The 19828-nt window shown below is 32.1% G+C and overlaps 1 pseudogene; it reads left to right on the top strand.

Annotated features, from left to right (window-relative positions):
- Positions 1 to 19628, top strand: part of LOC149576921 (taxadien-5-alpha-ol O-acetyltransferase-like) — a 56876-nt pseudogene extending 37248 nt beyond the window's left edge.
- The last annotated feature ends 200 nt before the right edge of the window (positions 19629 to 19828 follow it).

The raw sequence follows: 19828 nt of genomic DNA, 5'->3' as shown, positions 1-19828 counted from the left end.
CGACTCCCCAAGTCAACTCACCAAGCTAAAAATTGAAGTACACTCACCAAGTCAACTATTCAAGTGCGCTTGCCAAGTTGACTCAGAGTTTGTTCATCAAGTCACCCCACCAAAGTACCTCATCAAGGTTAATACTTAAATCTGCTCACCAAGTTAGCTCACCAAGTCACCTCACCCACATGTCCCACCAAGTCCCCAAGTTTGCTCACCAAGCTCACAATTCAAGTGTGCTCACCAAGTCAACTCTTTAAGTTTTCTCACCAAGCCCATCCCCTAGGTCAACTCTCTAGGTCAGCTCACCAAGTCACTCCCACCCAATCACCTCAATGAGTTGACTCTTTCAGTCAACTCACCAAGTCTACTATTCAAGTACACATGCCAGGTCAGATCACCAAGCCAGCCCACCAAGTCATGTCACCAAGTTGACTGTTCGAGTACACTAATAGAGTTGACTCTTTAAGTTCGCTCATCAAGTCACCCCACCAAAGTGCCTCATCAAGGTCAATCTTTAAGTCCACTCACCAAGTTAGCTCACCCAGTGGTTTTACCACCTTGCCTCGGCAAGTTGGCCCCCTAGGTCAACTCTCCAAGTCATTTGTATCCCCTGTTGTAGGTGGAATTGATCTCTGGCAAGCTTATTTTGACTATATATTTTATTTTCAACAATACTAATATTTTTAATTTGGCCTAGCCCCATCCTATTAGATGCTTGATCCAATGTCACTTTGCCAGTAACGAATAAGAATAGCATGTGTATTAAAGATAAATCACCTTAGCTATAAATTGTATCCATCTTTATGAATCTAAAATATGACATAGCAAAAAGTGGAATAGTTATGATGGAGAAATATTATGAATGAGCCAGATTCAGCATCAGATGCCTGAATAAAAATCAAAGTATACCTCAAATTCATAATATTTGCAACAATATAGAGACCTTCCTCTTCGTTCACTATCTACATTAGCCATTTGATTAGATGTTTTTTGAGAATTAATGGAATGGTTCCAAGACAACAATGACCAAGAACCAACAAAGAAAAATCTAGCTAGGAAACAAACGACTGATAAAAATAATTTTGAAAGTTGAAATAAAAAACAATCATTTTATCTTTTCCCCTAGATAAATAAATAACTCTAATAGTAACAAAGATCAACATGCACTGTTGCTCATATGACACAAATAAAAGAGTGGATTCTCTAGAATCAAATGATTGATTGATCTCTTGCTAGTTTTAGCTTATGAGGGCTCAGTTCTATCTGTCCATTGTGAATGTGGATAAAGAATGATTTTCTTACATGCTTTGATCTACAATGATCTTGGATGATAATTGTTACATTTTTCATATCTATTTGGTGCCAATGTTTAATCTGTTTGGTAATTACTTATATTATAGTAGTTCATGGTTCAATGGTTTTCAGGATACATGTCTATCATAAGTTACCTACAAAACTTTGCTGCTGCTATCTTGAATACTGCCTACTACACGTGGCTTAGACACATCAACATAAGTATGTGCTTTGCCAATGCAAAAAATAATATAGCCCTTCTATTTATCTATCTATGATCTCAGTGTTACTTAAGCTTCACATGAAATGTTGGACCAAGTACTTAAAATGGTCCGTAGTGTCACCTAAATATATAATAAGGCATGTGGCCAAGTGGAGTGCATAGAGTCTGGATATGGTTTAATATTGTACAAGTGTTCTTTGGTGTTTCTTTGAGTGTTAGTTAAACTAATTGTTCTTGTATAGGATTATTTTTTGTGTCTACTTTTCATTTATTATCTCTACAAATGCTTTCTCTATGTGGTCATTTAGTTGAAATGAGATTGCTTTCTTGGGTCCTTTGACATCTTTATAAAATACTTGTTGATTTTCCACTTTTTTTTATTGCATTACTGAGAATGAGTTTTTTCTATTATATAACAGCTCCCATTTTCTCAAGAGGGCATTGGTTCTTCAGTCAACAAGTCTCATCAATTTCAACTTTTTCTATTGATTGACCTTGAGATGAGCCTTTTAGATTGAACTGCATATGTATGCGAAGCTTTAAACATAACATATTTAGCATAAGTATAAGTTGAACCTGTTACAAAATTCCAAATCCAATTTTTAAGAATCTGCGATAAGTTTTGCTTCACAATCACTTTGGATTCATAATGGCAAAGGAGTCCCATAAATAACATCTAGAGTCTAGAAATAGAAACATCTCAACATGATAAATCATATTATCTCTGCTTATACATTAATGGTATTAATATTAAATATACAAGTGTGGCTCCTCATATTTAATTTTGAAAATAACATCTAGTTACAAAAAATTGACATATTATGTCAATGATTAAATGGAAAAAAAAGTAAGAAGGTGTAGAAAATTTGTGTACCTTACAACTAGCATTAGTTGGCTACCACACCTAAATGTATAGCTTAAAGGACTCATTTAGTTACAGCTAGCATCTTAAGATACAAAGATGCATCAATTTCCAAGGATGTTGACAAAAATTGCCAAATAAACATAGAACAATAACTCCCACTTTCTTCGACTAATTGCAAAAATTGCATAGATGAGACTAAATTAGTATGCATGGTGTTTAAAATTTAAATATCTTGTACACCCAAAACCAAGTGTTGAAAATTCAAAATTTTGTGAATCCAATATGTCTAGGGACAAACACACAAACTCAAATATACTGAAATGCATTTTGTACATTACTCCACTGCTCCCATAAACAGTTTCACATCCAACTCAAGATATCCCATATCTATAGATGAAGATGGTATCAGATACTTAGTTGAATATTTTATCAGTAGAACATGTTTACTATGACACAACTTTGGATTAGAATGCAATAAAAAAGCTCATATTCAGAATAGGATAACTAAATAGGTTAAGGTAATTTGTACTGTAGTTTATAACACTCATGTAGTAAGTTCTTTCAATGATGCAACTACCTTGAGGATTTCACTTTTCATCTAGCTTTCTCTAACAAATATCTTCTGCACTTACCATTCAATATGTCAACAAAATATTTTGCAAACACATAACACTTGGATTCTTGAATATCATGAAGATATATCAATATGCCTACTTATCCAGGTATATCATTTTCTTACGGATAAAGGACAATCTACTAAAAAAATAAAAGACCACTTTTTACAAATTCACACAGGTATAAACCCATTCATTATGGGAAAGTAGAAAGCATATCTAATGTAAAAATAAACTAAAACTAGCCCACAAAAATGAAGAGAAAATAAGTGATGCAAGTATGTATTTTTCATTACCTAAAAGTTAAATTTAGGTTCAAAGTAGAGTTCCTTTGGAATACCTTATAAAATGAAGGGAAAACTAGACAACTAACTTGAATTTGGAATATATGCAATATCAAAATCCTTTGGAATGTGAACCCAAGTGCTCAAACATTTTATCTATTCATCACCAGTACTAAACAAAACTCCTATACCTTGTTATATTATGATATTCCATCAGACTTGCAATGACCTTTAAGTTGGTCTTGATTCATTCAAGAAGAGGGAAATAGTAAAATACAATGGAAAAGATACTGCAAGAGAAATCAGTGGACTAGCAATGGAAACAAGTTTATGTTTTTGAATTGTACCTTTACTTCAGATTTCCACATTGTCTTTATCATGAACCGATCATTCTGAGAAAGATAAAATACACTACCACTCTTTCCTAGGGAGGAGAGTTCCCGTAGAGCATCATTTCCACAAATAGAAAGCATATAATCAGTTGCATCAATTTTAAAAAGTTCTTGAAGATGCCTGAACATTGTGCAAAAAAGCTAAGTCACAAAATGTTGGTAATATCATAATATCTTGAGATAACAACCAAAATATAAGAATTCCAAAGCTCATAACATTCCCACTAAAATTGTAACAATCAATTTTCTCAAATATGTGTGAAGAACTAAATCATTTTTTGTTAGGAATTTAGGATATCTTTATGCATAATATGGTAAAGGAAATAATCTAGGTTTAGGAAATTAAATCAAGTAATTTTGGAAAGATGCTCTTTGGATATTCAAAATTGCTTTGACATTATCAAGAATTGTGTTGTAAAAATCTACACAGCATTGTTAGCAAACTGAATATGGAAAAACAAAAGCATTCAACCACTCTATAGTGATAAAGAACATCCGTGCATTTTCTTGGTTTGAATAAAAATCAATATACTACTAGCAATAATTTGGCTTTGTTTCATTATTGATGGAATATTTTAAACCATCAGATTCATTAAGAAATCTAATCCTAGAATTTAAGTTAAACAACCATATTGTTTATAGGTGCATGGAAAGACAAAAGATGCAACATAATCACTCGGAAGGTGTTGTGTAGCATCCATGTGCAAACTCGGCACTATAAGAAAATAAATAGGTAACACAATCTTTTCAGACCATTATGGGACCATTATGGGATCATGTAGTAGCATCAAAGCCATGTTTTTAATCAAATCCAATGAAATTGAGAGGAATTGCAAATATAGAAAGAGAATATTTCTGAGACACACAAGTAGATCTATCAACATGTAGATATAGTTTGCACAAAACCATACAGCTTGAAGTCCTATTTGGGATGTGGCACAAAAAATCCAAGTGAGTTCTCAACCTTAAACACACTAGGCTTGAAAGTAACATTATTGTATCATTGAGGTATATAATAGAAATACCATGCACTTGTCAAGAAAACAACACTGATGATATTATTATTCCAGATATAATCTATTTCCAGTTAAACGACATCTCTATCAATCAAAATTATCTGAATTTTAGAAATTTTTGGAGCTGAAATAACTTCAACTGACTGAAAAATGACAATGGAGGAAGACAACTGATATTGCTAGTTGATACAACCTTTGTAGTTAGACCTGCAAGTCATGAGGTCAATATTTTTGGTTGCAAAGATACCAAATCTGAGTCATAATTTATGCCTCCTAAATTTTGAATGGAACTAAATGTACATGTTACTAAGTGATTTTTCCATAACAATCATAACAAAAACTTAGCTTTTTCTTTGGATTATTTATTGCAAATATTATCAATGGATCTTATAAGTGGAAAGTTAACATATTTAAAAAAATCCTAAAGGAAATAGATCATTCTAGCTAGCTAGAAAGCAGGTTTTTGTGATACATCTATTGCACATAGATTATTGACACAAATGTAATAGACTGATGGTTAAAGCACTACAAAAATAACACATAATTTAATGCAAAGAGCTAGATGTGAGAAAAACCTAAAAACAATTGGGTAGTAGTCCTTCCATTTGAAGTCAACAGAATGATGAGGGAGGGTGCATGCTAAACCCTCAGGTGGAAATCACATCCATACACTTTCTTTGGGATCAAAATTAGAAGGGACAATCTCTTTTTTGTGTATGGGAGTGATCTTTCCTACAACATACCTACAATCATAATACATAATGATCAGATGAAATACATAGCGTTTTCTCACAAAAAAAAAATTCCTCTAATACCAGAGGAGGCACAGTGGCAATAGACAGAAGTAAATGACCCATTCTTTATGGAATTTAGAAATTACTGATAATGTGAACTAAATCTACCCTTCATAAAACAACCCCAAAAGGATAGATACAAACAGATAAGATTTTAGAAATAAAAGCATCTGGATTAAGTTCTTATTTAAAATTTTGAAGAGAATTTTACTAAGCTGAAGTAGTGAGACATTCCCATCTTAGATTGCAAGGATTAAATTCAAAACAAAGGCATTGGTTGCCACAGATAATGCTAGTAGAAAATCTTCCCATTGGAACATTCAAAATTATACCACAACTCATAAAGCAATTAAAGAATGCCTCAAAGATGTTACTTTACAAGGATTTGACAAACTCTGTAATTGATAATGGTTACAATATTATTTCCTTTTTGCTTAAATGAGAAATAGAGAGATATCACAAACCACAAAGCAATTATAAGAATGCCTTAACACCAAGGATTTAAGTTAATTATGTGGAGTTCTTGCAACATTACATGTATTTGGAAAAATCTGCAATTCACAATGGTTACACTTACTATTTCCTTTATCTTGAAAGAGTGGCATGGCGATTATCATTTTGGTATTAGAAACCTAAACAGTATATTTTAGTATAGTCTTCTTCAATAAAATGAAATTGACTAAAAATAAATACACATTTTAAAATCATATTGTTTTCATCATTCAAATATTACACATATACATTTTTCATTCTCTTGTTAGTCTGACTCTGAATTTCTTGTTGGCAAATTAGGTCTAGTAAGGTTTGTAAGGGGTTTAGGTGTCTTTGGAAGGGTTAGTGAAGTTATAAAACCTTTGAAAGGGTTAGTGAAATGTATTAAAGGCATATATGATTGTAAGTTTTCAAAGTTGACACTTTGTGTCAACTTAGACAACAAATTTTAGTTTATAACTAACTGGTATCAGTCAGATAATTGACTATTACAGTTAGACAATAGTGGTTATTGGCCTTTTTTGGCTATTTAGTGGAAGGTGGTCAAGTTTTAGAGGCAATGGAGAGTCAGTGTTTGGAATAATAAGACATGTAATAGATTCTGGAAGCAATAAAAACAAGTTTTTTTCTCTATTAACTAGCAACTATTCCTCGAGTACAATCATAACCAATACCTCTAAAATGATAGTTGAGTTTGGCTCTCGATTGATCATGATGTAGGAATCTTAAGGAAGTTGTGTCCTATTCTTTTCATTCATTTTCTTGCTTATTTCATAGTTTTTAGGTTCAAATAATCGGGCTAGTGTTTGTAAGATAGTGATTGGCAGAGCACAGTTGGGCTCATTCAAGAGGTTTGGGTTGAGAATTTTGGTGCAGGGGCACCGAATGGACATAGGAAACTACAGGGTACACCAGGAGCTATGAAGGAGACCATGAAGGTACTAAGGAAAACCCATGCCTAATGAAGACATATCAAGTCAATTGATGAGTAATCATGGCTATTGAAGCCATTAAATGTAAGAAATATAATAAAGTTGTCAAAATGTAATGCCTTGCCAAGAATGGGAAAATTAGCATAAATAAGAAGTCAAGAGTCATAAAGGGTCATTTAGGTGTTATTAAATGTGTCCAAGGTCATGAATAATGTAATAGGCTATTAAAGCCTCTAAATGATGTAAAATGCACTCAAAGTGCAAGATGTGGTAAAATTGTTAACATTGAAAATGTAAGCCAAATGCAACACCTTAGAGGAAATTAAGGATAAAGGTGGAGTCTTTAGGTCACTTAGGTGTCATAAAGTCATTTAGGTACAATAATAAATGTTCCCAAGATCTTAAGCCAAGAAAGTGGCAAAGGGAAACCAAATAAGTAATGACTGTCATTTAAAAGTTATCAAAAATGCTTGTTTATTGTCATGTGACAGTTATATGAGAGTTTGGTTGATAGGAGTCAGTTTGAGGGTAGTTAGAGGGAAAGAGGTCTTTAAAAAGAATGCATTTTTAATGTAAGAGAAAGTGGTGGTCGAGGAGGAAGCAATTTGAAAGAAAGAATAAATAAAATCTCTGTCATTTTAGTATTTTTTTTCTGACTTTCATAACAGTGATGTCCATTATTTTTTGATTTCAAAGTATTTACAAGTTTCTTGGCATATAAAGTTGGTGTTTTGTAATATTTAAGGTTGACTGAAGAATATCAATGATTTTTTTAAAAGTCTCTTTAACATTGAGTCAAATATATTGTAAAATTTTATTGGAACAGTGCTGAATAAATTACTATCTGACATAAGCACGTGACAATCACCTTGCTATTTTGTAAACAAATGGAATAAAGCCTCTCCCACTATATGTATGTCACTGTAACTTTTGGGAGAGGAGTCCAATGTATTTGACATGTATTTTTAATGTGGAACGAGTGCAGGTTTATAAAAAGACAGAGAATAAACTGAAAGGAGCAGTGTGACTGGTGGACAGTACAGTGACGGTGCATTTGAAAGGCACCATATGGTGGATAGAAGAATCTAAGAGTTGGAATGGATAGGAAAGTGTTGGAAATGATTGGAGGTGTGTATCTTTAAGTTTCTAAACCATCAAAATGGTTTTGAATTTCTATTAAGGGACTTTTCTAGGAAGCCCTACTTTAGAAACCCTTAATATCTATTGAACTTATATTACTGCTTTAGTCTAATTATTGCTTACTTTCAAAGATTGGATTCTACGGTCCAATTCTATTCTCAGTGCCTCTTTCTCCTCACTTTTGTCACCCTTGATGATAATTTTAACAAGCTCATCAGTGTATCTTTGTATAATTTTTTGGGTGATGAATACAGGGTCAGTACTAAGGCCAATGTCATGTAGATATGATGCTCGTATTTCAGATTGCATTTGATCAGTGATCAATATAGCTTTTTTCTATCATTTGTGACATCAAATATTCATATACTTTCATCAAAATAACTCCAAAGCCATAAAGAAAAGGACATAATAATAGGACATTTGTTTCTATATTAACATTAAAATTTACAATAATTAATGTTTACCTCTATTGAAGGTGTCTAAGATGGTGCATCCATATCACCTTGTGAAAAAAATTAGTAAGTCTTAGAAATCAGTAGCAAAATTAAAGTAATAGACTTACCAAAACAAATATTCATAATAAAGTAGATTGTACATGTAAATTATTTTTCTTAAGTTAAAAATTTAGTGTAACTAATGTTTATATCTAAAAAAATATTTGACATGTTCTACTTAATGTTTATATGTGCACATATGGTTTGGAAAGAAATATTTGGTCATACAAGACCCCATCATAGTTGACATTGATCGTACCTAAAGATTTTATTGATCATCATGATCTTCATCCATGTCATCATCATCATCATCATCATCATCATCATCACCATCATCGTACTTGTCACTTTGATCATCATCGTCACCACCACCATCTTCATCACCATCATCATCCTCTTGACCACTATCATCATCATGACCATCATCACCATCTTCATCACCATGATCATGATCGTCATCATCATCATCATCATCATTATCACCATTATTGTTAGCATGACCAAAATCATCACCATCTTCTTCTTCTTCATCACTAGGTAACTGTCGTTCCTGATAATCATTTACTTCCTCTTGTGCTTCTTCAATATCTTCTTCTTCAATCAGATTATACTTTACCAGCCTTCCTCTTGGGTCATGTCTAACAACAAATGACCAACCTAGTTTTTCTGGAATACCAAAGTAAAACACTTACTCACATTGACTTGGAAGAACATAGGGCTCATCTCCGACTGGCTAAAATGACCTTGTATTAATCATAGTAAAACCACTGTTGTGTTCAATAATAGTCCTATCAGGATCATTTCGATTCAATCATAACCTAAATCATTTGACAAAAAATAAAACTATTTTGAATGAATTGAATTCACACTCAAGTATATCATCCAAAATGCCATAGTATCAATTTTAAGATTGTTGAGGATGTATCTCAGTTCTAGATGAAATATTGGTGACCACAAAGACAACACTTATCTCGAAATCACATGTTTTCTTCATTTCATCTAACTTTTTTGAGCAGAATTTATAGCCATGGTAGTACATAGTTTTGTGGTGTTTGACCTGTAATTATTCAAACATATGAAGAATCTTCTCATTGATCTGTGAGTTGACATTAAACTTATGTCTCATGATTAGTAATCTTATGCATACCTTTGTATCTCTTAAGCCATGTATTACATCAAGTACCATTGGCATAACATTGAGATCTCTATTATGATGAGCTTCTTTAACCAATAATGCAACACTATCCCATGTTAATGAGCAACCATTTTCTTGAGACTGTTCAATCCACACTGTCATCCAATCAAGATTGTTTGCAATATACAAGTGTAGTGCATCCCACTTACGACCAACTATAAAGAAGACAATTACACCAGTTAGAAACAACTTATATATATATTGATGATGGATAAGAATTGTTAAATTTTAAAAAAAACTTATAATTACCTTTCACCCTCCTCAATCTACCTTTTCTCATCAGGTACTCCCATTTGAATTTGTCATTATAGTTGGGATCCCAAATGCGATCTACATGGATACCTACTGCAAACTATGGAAGATATTCACTGATATACACCATGGTCTAGTATATCTTATACCCCTCTATCATAGAACCCTCAGGATGTGCTCTTTATCAAACCAAGCCCTTCATAAATTTTAAGTGCCTCTCAACCATCCACATTGATCTAGCTTGTACAGGTCTACATAATTCAATCTCCTCAACTTGATATATGAGGTAGTGTTCTTGAGCATTGAAAAATGTTGGAGGTAAACACTTTTACATTTCACACATAAGCTATGAAATTTTTCTCTTCCAATATTTTATATATTTTTTTATCAATTTCTTTAGATGATAACCACCTAAAAGAGATTCAACACGCAAAAACACATAGAGGAGATTTCAAATAAAATTATACAATAGATTTCAAATAAAAAGCTACAAATCTAAGAAAAAAAACTCTTCTAACCTCATGTATTTTTCAAGATCATATATAACTTGTTTAATACTGTTATCAAACTGTTGTGGAAGGGATAGAGGTAGGACGAATTGCAGTCATTAAAAAATGATCATTTCAATATATTATTAAATAATGCAACTAGTACTACATTCAATCTTACAAATATACTGTAAATAAAAAACATGACTTACCTTGAGGAAGGTATGCCAATCATGTGTCTTCAACCATGGTCCAAAATCACCTTTCTTTGATAGAAGAGTGCTTATATTTGCAGCAAATCCTATTGGAATTTTTTTTTTTTTTATGACTTCTTTTAATGCATCACTTTGTTTCTCTGTTAATAACCAAGGAAGGGCACTTGTATTTATGCAGTCTCCATTCCTATTTGATTCAATGAAAACTTTTAATGCACAATTAGATTCATGAATGTCAGCACAAATTTTAGCAATTTGTTCTCTATCACACCTTCCATCCAACATTTTTCATAGTGTCTCTGTTACATTCTTTCCAATATGCATAGCATCAAACAAATGCATAATTGGGAGATCCTTGTAGTATGGTAACCTACTAAATTAAGTAGGATAACTTTCCATTCCTCTAGGAAGTTGGTCATTGATGCTTTGACGACCTTCATGAGCATCAGTTATAGCATTAGTAAATATAAGATAATATCAAAATATAAATTGTAAACTTCGAACGACAAATTGGACATTACCTCGACGATTTAGTTGATCATATTCTAACTTCCATAAATGAGGTGTCATTCTTTGTGGCCTTGATGATGTCTCTTCTTTCCCATTGAAAAGATGTTTTTTAGCAATTCAATACCTATGATTATTGTGGAGAAAGTGTCTAAACTCATCAAACACCTACTTTCCTAAACTTCTTGAATGATGACATTTCATCTTCGGACCACAAACTAGACATGCAAATTTTCCCTTTGTCTAAAGACCTAAAAGATCATGTATAATTAGATCGTGTACAATTATCATGTGCAACTTAAGCATTTGATAGTAATGTGTAAGCACTATAATAAACCAAAAAATGTAATCTTAACAATATAACATATCGCAAAAATGAGTTAGCCTAGGGGCATCATGTATTGTCCATACAAGCATTGCATGGAATTGAAATTGTCGATATCCTCTCAGTCTAGCGATGTCATACATAGTGATGTCATTCCATAACTTCAACAACTCATCAATTAGGGGCTCAATAAACACGTTCATATCTTTAACTTGGTATTTACCTAGCAATTGAATGAACATAAACATTACATAATTATTATAACCATTTTCATGCACTATTTATAAATTAATTTAGATAAGTATAAAATAAAAAAATACCTGGCACAATCATGAACAATATTATGTGCTCCCTCTTTATGGACATCCAAGGAGGAATGTTATTGTTAATAAAAAAAATAGGCCATACTGAGTAAACAGATCTCATATCTCCATATGGATTGACACCATTCGCCGCCAATGAAAGTTTCAGATTACAAGGTTCTTCTTTAAAGTGTGACCATGTTTTTTCTATCTCTTTAAATGCAGAACCATTGGCAGAAATTTGCATAATGTCATCCTGACTTCTATTGCATGCATGGTAATCCATAAATTGTGCCAAGCTAGCGCACCTGAATAACCATTCAAGATGTAGAATAATGGGAATGTATCGAAGAACCTTGTGAGACTTTTTTTGTTATTTGATCTAACCGATATCTACTAACATGACAATCAAGGCATTCTATTGCAAATTCATTTTTTTTATGATATAGAATGTGATCATTGGGACATGCATTTATTGTTTGATACTTCATTCCAATATGATCCATAATGTTTGATGGTGGTAACAAAAACTCACTAATCAACCTACAACAACAAATATGCATTTTTAATATAATGAATAGTAATTGTATGCTAACATTGAAGATGACAAAAATGACATACCTTAGCATACGTGGCATTGCTACATTGGATATACTATTCATAACCTTTAAGTTCACCAACAACACTATAGCTAATAGTAGAGTTGTTTGGGAGCCTTTGTATAAGGGCTCGTGTGCCTTCTCAAGTAAAGGTATATCAAGACCATCTTCATCATTATTATCAAATCCACTAGTACCATCATTGTGAGCCTCTTCATCACTTGCCCCAATACCATCTTCTTCAATCATGTCCTCTGGCACATTATCATCTTCTTCCATGGGAGGGTTATCCTCAGCTTGGATATTCACACCTCCATGTTCCTCCAGTGGGAAATCCACATTCAACAATGGATGAAAATCGTGCCCCCCTTCAACATGACCATATTTCCTACAATGACTCTCAACTATTGTGATTAGAATTCTTCAATTCTTTAAGCCCTTACACTTTTTGCAAGGACAATAACATTTATCAGGTTTTCTTTAGAACTAAGCCCACAATGCAGCCATTGTCTCATTATTTTGTTCTGGGTGGTCTTTCTTCACAGGAAAATATACCTACAAATTAATTGGACATGTTTTGATTAATGTTCATATCTGCACATATGGTTTTTGTTAATTAATGTTTTAAATGTAACTAAAATGATTACAAACATATCAAAAAGGACCTTCATAGGGTCTTATTACATCAACTATTCTAACATGGTCATGTTGGTTATCTTGAGACCTTAATGTCTTCTCATGCCTTCAACCTTGACCTTGATAACCCTTGTAACCACTTCTCACTATTTTTGTTAACACCACAATGAACAAGAAAATTGACTCTGTGGAAAACAAGAAAACTCTTTGACAAGAATCTGTCTTGAGAGAAAAAAAACCAAAGCTGTTATATCAAGCACACAATACAAATTTTATTTATCTTTTACAAAATTGTTCTATTAACTATTACTTACACACTGAATTGCTACTTTACAGGGTATGGAATTTTGAATCCATTCCCTATATTGGTTTGATACTTATGCATATGTTATTTTACAATCTTAGGTTATGAGGAAGGAAAAAACACACCTACATTAGGACTGCTAGAGTAATATGGACCAAAAAGCTATATCAAACCCTAATTAAGTGACGATTAAAAAGCCCCTTCACTACTTTGTATTCTACCAACTGAGTAGATGATTTTCAATATCTCCATAGGGATTTTAAAAAAGGACGCAATTTTGTGACCAGTTTTAGGTGTAACAGATCATCCTAAATTAATTTCCATCGAAAGTATGCAATGATTTAGAAAGAATTGGCATGCTGATTCACTATTACAATTAATAGGAATACAAGAGAAAAACTTGTTATTCTACTAATGTCATCAATGTTAATCTTGGGTACTAGTACAAAGCTAATAAGAAATCTACAGTTGTACCAACCAAGATATTTACAAGACTTGATCACAAAAGGTTCATTTATCACAAAACAACTTCAAAAATATTGTATATATACACTCTTTGATGCTTTAAAAGGGAACAATTATTTTAATGATGTTTTACTTAAGAATTGCTAGAGGAAATGATAAACATGAAATACATTCAAGTTTCGACACTAAGGAATTGAAACATCCAAACTCAAGAATTGCCTCGAGTATTTAAATTCACTCAAATTATGCCTTACAACCTCTTTGAAAAACAATGATTTAGATATTAAATGGTATCTTAAGAACTATATACTAGTGCTTGCACCAAGCATAGGTGCAAGAGTATAGTCGATAGTGGCATGTAGTTGATCATTTTAGAAATGTGGCAGCTAGTAGCATTGTTTTATAGAAAATCCCTATACTATTATTTGGTAGGAAGATAATTAGAACCAAAGTAAACATGGTGTGCACAACTAGCATCATTTGATTATTTTCTATTTTGAGGTGTAGAATATTTGGTGGATCTTAATTTTTGTGGAAACTATTTTGAGCAAGGATATGCTAAAAATGAGTTCTTCTTCTACAACCATAAAAAAATTATCAGATTCACCATCCAAACTATTGAGTTTGAACCAAATATCAATATGTAGTTTATGAACAGTTGGCCTAAATGGTTGTTGTTATAATTGAGAATAACACCGAGCTTGATTTGATGAGTTTTTTTAATTTTCTAATAATTCAATAGATTAACCCATTGATAAAAAAACATGGAAACTCATTAGCTATTATTTTGGAGTTAGATCTCAACATTGGCTCTAGTATTTCTTTAGTTGGCAATCGTGCATTGGTTACATCTGAATTATCACCAACTATTGCAGATGATGGAAGTGATACTATGTATGAAGCTTCTAATATAGGAACTCCATGAGAAGCTAGAGATCATTTAATGGAGATTTGGTGATGAAAAATGGGATCTCTAAAGATGAATAGGGCTCATTGAAGTTAAGAGGGAGAAAAATAATCTAATGAGATCCTAGTTTTCTATATTGATAGCAATGGTAATGAGGCCAATTCCTCCAAAGGAAGAGAAATATCTAATGTTGGTACTATTACTTCTTTTAAAAATGGTCTTGTCTCATTTCAAACCTATATGGTGAGCATGAAATTATGGGCATAAAAGCATAAAGACTTAGAATCAACCAGTCTTGCTAGAGAAGGAATGAGTAACCCAACTACAATGGGACTTAGAGGAGCTTCGTGAATTAAGACTTTTAAAGAAGTAAAGAAAGGGTCAAAATATGAATAAAACCATTTGGCTAAACTTTTTAAGAATATTCAAGGAAATTTTAAATATGATTTGTGTAAATTCAAAACTATCTTTTTGTTTACAATCATGTTACATCCTGTTTTCATGCATTTATTGTTATGTTAATGGATTGATAAATAAGTTCAATCTATTTGGAAGTGAATTATATTTAATCCTCTTTCATTTGAAGAAAATTAGAGGTTTTGGATGAGAAGTATATTGACAAATCCTTTGGTTTTTGTAAAAATTGTCTTGAAACTCTTATTTACAGACCTAGTGATAAGGGTTTGATCAAATAACACATTTTGACCATGGAAAAATGCTGAGTTTGACCTTTTGGGAAATAATATTCATGCATCTTTCAAATATTTTTTTTTTTATATTGTTTGGTTTTGTATCTTGGAAGTTATTTGATGTTCTAGAGGGCAGAACTCATAAATTCTATGACAATAATAATCGGTCTCAGTGCAGAGGCCATAAATTTCTATCTAACTGTTGGATGATTCTGATTTTTGAATATGTTTTAGGAAGGCTGAATATTCAAAATCCCACCACTGTGATTGGTGTAATAATTTATAGTTTAAAATTTATGAATAACAGAATCAAAATTATCAAAACTACATATGATAGTTTCATGGCAGTGAGTAGGTAAAATGTTATAATTTTATTTAGGTTTGGAGAATGTTGCAATGTAGCTTATAGAAAATAGATCTCAAATGCTTAATAGAATGAGTATTAATATCTATGTTCAAAAATATAAGGATGACTAATATCAGAAGAATAAGAATGGAGAAAGTTGGGGCAAGAGAGTGAAGGTGAAGAGCTCTAAACTAGTCATGGTGGCCCCTTCTCTACCTACACCCAAAACTATTCTCCCCTTCTCCTCTATTGATAACTTAGCCATGTTAAGAAGACATATCTTTACTTCCTTATTAGTTTACAATGCTCATGTCAGTATTTCTACTGATCTTGCAAAGATAATTAGAGAGGCTCTCTCCAAAGTGTTGGTGTATTGTTCAATAAAGTAATTATTTTGGTACTTTTCCTAGTTTTCTTTTTTCTCTACCATTCTTATAGTTTTTTCAATGACTAATCATATTGTTTATGGGTATGATTTTTTGTATACTTCAATTTTTTTAAAGTATTTTGAGCCCAGTTGACATCTTTTGCTCTATTTTGAATTATTGTTTTATTTTTGCATTTTTGTTTAATTTTATTTTTAAATTATTCACAGATTGAGCATAAGTTTTACTACACATTATTATATTTGAAAGTATAAGCTACCATCATATTAAAACCAAAAATTGTTACATTAAGATCCTAGGTGCAAAAGGAAAACAACAGCACTCTAATGCCTTGTTTGAATTATTGGGCTCTCAATTTGAGTCATGGATAGAAGATTTTCATTGATGTTACTAAATTAAGCACATTTCTTCATAATTTTTCATGGAAGAGCATTCCATAGCCTAGAAATGGCTTCATACAAAGGTTTTTTTTGAGTGAAATGGGTATGCAGATAACATATCTTTCATAGGCTTCTTTTGGAGGCTCCTGAGAACATTGAGCACATAGATATAAAAGCCTCTTTATTACCATTTAAGTCCATTCATAATAACCTAATGTTTTTTCTTGTTCTTGAGCTAGTATTTATTTTTAATCTAATTCCTTTACATCAAACCATCTTTGACATAATAGCTCATCACTAGAAAGAGTTCCTTTAGTTGGTCATCCATGGATCATTGGTTACATTTGCATTCACAATTATGTATAGCTATGCCATTATTCTTCTCTCGAATTCTTCATTTCTAATTTTCTTATTCAAGATAGTAAAGTTTCTATCTAGAAAATATTGTGTTTGGAGTCATTGTCAATCTATGCACAGGAATTTGTATTTAGTCTCATTGATCAAAGAAAAAAAATTTGTCTATCTAATTTCTGCCATCAAAATGTCATTTTTAAAATGGTTTTCATTAAGCCTAAAAATTGTTGATAAGTTACCACATCCAAGAGTAGATTAGACCAAACAATTTTTGGTTCAAATCCAAAAATGATTCCACTTCTGATTTTAGAATTCCCTGGACAGAGCCCCAAGAAAGGCAGTTGTGTTAAATTGTTGATGTGACTAATTGATTGATTGGACTAAAAGTATATTTCCATTTTTGCTTCTAGATAGACATGCTTTGAGTTGTGTAATTTTGTATTTTTGCAATGGGAAAGTGACTATAATTAATTTTGTATATTCTTTGAGTCTAAATTATATATTAGATTTCAACAATTTATTTTGTTGATTTTAATGTAATTTAACTATTTTAAAAAAAATTATTTCATTTTCCATACAAATAAAATTTCTTGTAGAATTCATTAATCATCAAAGTGTTGAAAAGTGGTCATTTCAAAGTGTCATTCAATATTTAAGATGTCTTAATAATTATGGACTCTAAATTATCTATACTAATAGACAAATGTATTAGTAGTTGTGCACAAAGGTCCTGCAAGGGGGGTGGGGGGTTGTGCAAGATACAAAGTATGTTGGGCTACTAGTGATTGCAATTCAACTGATATACTTGCTACATTTGATGATGCAATTCATGATGGTGTGGATCTTCTCTCTATGTTTCTTGGATCACCACCTTCACTAGATGCTTATTTTGATGATGCAATTGCTATTGGGTCATTTCATGCTCTAGAAAAAGGAATTGTTGTAGTTTGTTCAGCTAGAAACTCTAGACCTTACTCAAATACAGTTACAAATATAGCTCCCTAGTTAATTATAGTAGCAAAAAGCACAATTGATAGAAGTTTCCCCACTACATTGACTCTTGGAAACAGTCAAACCTTCAAGGTTAAACACCCATTCATCTCTATTTAGAAAATTGTGTAAGATGTTTAATATAGTTGGATCATTCATACTTAGTATCAATAATAAGAGATTTTCACAATCCAGATTGTATAGAGAAAGCTATCTCTAGATTAAATTGTGTACACAATTTTTGTACCCCACTTTGTGATTCATAATATCCTAATGATGAATCATGAAATCTGATCTGAAAGATTCATACAATTTTTTTTTACATAATTTAATTTTAAACCAGTTTTCTTTCTCTACTATATTATTTTCCCTTGGCTGGGAGGCTCAGAGGAAAAGAAAATGGGGATTTTGAAGTGGATTGCATAGGTGAGGGCACTTTGTTTGTGGAAGCAATGGCAGATAACACTCTTTCAGCCTTGGGAGATTTGGATGATGACAACCCATCATTTCAATAGTTGCTTTATTCACTTCCACCTATTACTACTCCTATCAAGAACTTTCATCTTCTAGTTGTTCAAGTAATTCTTCGCTTTGCTTTTTTATTTATAGAAAAGTGAAGGATTAAGTTTATCTCCTTTAGAAAGTGTTTTAACTTTGGGGTTGGGGTCAGGGAGAAGGAATAGCTTAAACATCACACACTAAGCTTAATTCCTAGACCAAAGTGTTAAATAGTCAAAGTTGACTTTTTTATTCTAAGCTTAATTCTTCCCTAAGGAGAAGGGGGGTGGGGAGAAGGGTTATGCTTTTTCTTTCAAAAATGAGTTGGAAAGGTCATAGATGGAAGAAGAGTTTGAACAAAATGATAACACCACCAAGGTAAGGAAATCTTATTATTTAGAGTTTTAGTATATTGAAACATTTGTCGACGAAAAGTGTTCTAATGGGAGTTTGAACAAAATGATAACAATGTTACGATAAGTCAATTTTATTACTTATAATTTTCATATATCAAAACATATGTTAACGATTGGTGAAGTTGAATGTTTCTTAACAAACCCACCAAGAATATTCTTATATTGCTAAGTGCAATACTCTAAGATCGATGCCACTAAAAAATTTGGTGGAATGGATACTCCTAAATCCTTGACTCTTACTATCCTATATTGAGTTGTATTACTCTCTTACATTGGGTTTTATTATCTTGAATTTTCTTTTCCAATTTCTATATTCAAGCAACTTTTTGGATCTCCTAGGTTCTAGTATTTTTTTAATTATCATTTTCATTACATTTTATGGATTTTTAACTTATTTATTTCAATTTATACTAATGATTTAATATATGATTTTTTAACAAGATTTGTGCATTGTTTTGTTGTTATTTCTTGTATTTACTTCATATAGGTAACTCGTTTTGCATGTAGTGGTTTTGTTGTCGGATTGAGTTTCCACCATAGTATATGTGATAGATGAGGAGCAGGTCAATTTCTTAAAGGCCTTGTAGAAATGGCATGGGGAGAGGTTAAGCCCTCTTTAGAACCAATATGGAATAGAGAGCTATTGAAGCCAAAAGATCCTATAAACCTCCAATTTTATCACTTTGAAACCATTATGGAGAGTGTACATAGTCCACACCAACCTCTATTGAAAGAAGATTTGGTTCAAGCCTCTCTATTTATCAAAAATGATGTAATTAAATGTATCAAAAAATAATTTATGGAAGAAATTAAAAGGTTTAAGAAAGGTTCAGAGAAATGAAGATCATGGCTTCGATGTGAAACAAAGATCAATAGAAGAGAACATGTCTCACACCATATAAAGTATGAAACCCCTATGAGGCAAATAGGTTACTAATAAAGTATAGTAAGCCAACTGTCATAAAGGCTTGACATGAAAAAAAGCATAAAAAAAAAAAGAGAATCAAAGATGATATCATGCTTTCACAACAACCCAAAAGA

This window comes from Cupressus sempervirens, chromosome 1 (assembly GCF_028749045.1).
Source record: "Cupressus sempervirens isolate cs-2001-9-10 chromosome 1, ASM2874904v1, whole genome shotgun sequence".
NCBI lineage: Eukaryota > Viridiplantae > Streptophyta > Pinopsida > Cupressales > Cupressaceae > Cupressus > Cupressus sempervirens.
This window is presented reverse-complemented; position numbering and strand designations above follow the sequence as displayed.